At 20.2% G+C, this 1,414-nt stretch overlaps 1 protein-coding gene across 1 annotated transcript in view; it reads left to right on the top strand.

Annotated features, from left to right (window-relative positions):
• The window catches only part of LOC117174689 (protein mothers against dpp-like), a 24,471-nt gene that overhangs the window by 597 nt on the left and 22,460 nt on the right, over positions 1-1,414 (top strand). The gene's annotated exons all lie outside the window — the stretch shown is intronic.

The following is a 1,414-nucleotide window of genomic DNA, read 5'->3' as shown; positions in this document are numbered from 1 at the left end:
TTCTTTCTTTAAAAAATGATTTATCTTTATCTGAAAATGTAACTATTATATGATTGATTAAAAATTAATCGTTTATATTGGTTAAGTTGGAAAATCGTTTTTCTTTTGTATAGAACATTAATCTTCTTGGTCCAAAATTCACCTTTTCTCTTGAAAATTTAACAATTTTGTTGAAAATTCGTTTTTTTGTCTTGTTCAATTCAATTTTTTAGCACAGTTTTTATCTGGAAATTGTACTATTCCATTTTTGTTTGAAACTTTATTCTGTACATTTTATTAGTTAAAACACCAATTATTTGATAGAAAATTAATTTATTTTGTTGAAAAGTAAACTTTTGGGTTGAAAATTGATTTATTGTGTTAATTAGATTTTTTTCCTAAAATTAAAAAAGCTGCAAAATAAAAAAAAAATGCTTTAAAATCGTCCTGATTCCTTTTTTTTTAAATTTGTAAAATCTTTTCAAATACTCACTTAAAATTAATTTTTCAAAATAAAAATCATTTTCAATTTTCTTAGAAATCACAACAATTTTTATTATTCTTTTTGAATATTTTACAATTCTCAAAAGCTTTTTTTTTAAATCTGCAAATATCTACATCGTGTTTCAAATTATTTCAAATAATTTAAAGTTTTAAATTAATTTTGAATATTATTCTAAATTAAAATTGTAGCGTTCAAACTTAAAATTTAGCTCATTACGATTTTAACAAATCAAGGCTTTTTATTTCTAACCATTCTATCAAAATTTGTATAGTTTTTAATTTTTGTTTATAATGGCTCTTCCCAGATCTGAATTATATATTTTTTTCAAAAAATCTCTAATCCAATTCAGAAATACATACAATTGCTTTGAAAATTTTTTTTAATTCAGAAATATTTCATTTAAACGCTCAATAATTCTTGAGTATAAAATACAAACATTTGAGAGATTTCTGGTTAAAAAATACAAATTACGCTATTATTTTTAAGGTTCAAAATGATAATAATTCAAAAAAATTTCAGTTTGTAACATTAAAAATTGAACGATTAAATTAATTTTTTAACTAAAAACTTTAAAAGAAAAGTTACATTGTTTTTATTTTAAGTTGTTCCAGATTAATATTTTTGCATTGTTATTTAGAGATAAAAATTTTATTTCGCCAATTGAAAATGTTAGAAATTAACTTACTATCAAAATAATTGAATTTTCAACTCAAAAAAAAGAGAATAACAAATTTCCAACAAAATAATTACATTTTCTACTAAAATGATATAATTCAGATCTGGGACAAGCCATTATAAACAAAAATTAAAAACTATACAAATTTTAATAGAGTGGTTAGAAATAAAAAGCCTTGATTTGTTAAAATTGCAATGAGCTAAATTTTAAGTTTGAACGCTACAATTTTAATTTAGAATAATATTCAAAATTAA

Source organism: Belonocnema kinseyi, chromosome 6, assembly GCF_010883055.1.
Source record: "Belonocnema kinseyi isolate 2016_QV_RU_SX_M_011 chromosome 6, B_treatae_v1, whole genome shotgun sequence".
NCBI classification, from domain to species: domain Eukaryota; kingdom Metazoa; phylum Arthropoda; class Insecta; order Hymenoptera; family Cynipidae; genus Belonocnema; species Belonocnema kinseyi.
Note: the sequence above shows the minus strand (reverse complement) of the source record. Positions and strands in the feature narration are given on the sequence as shown.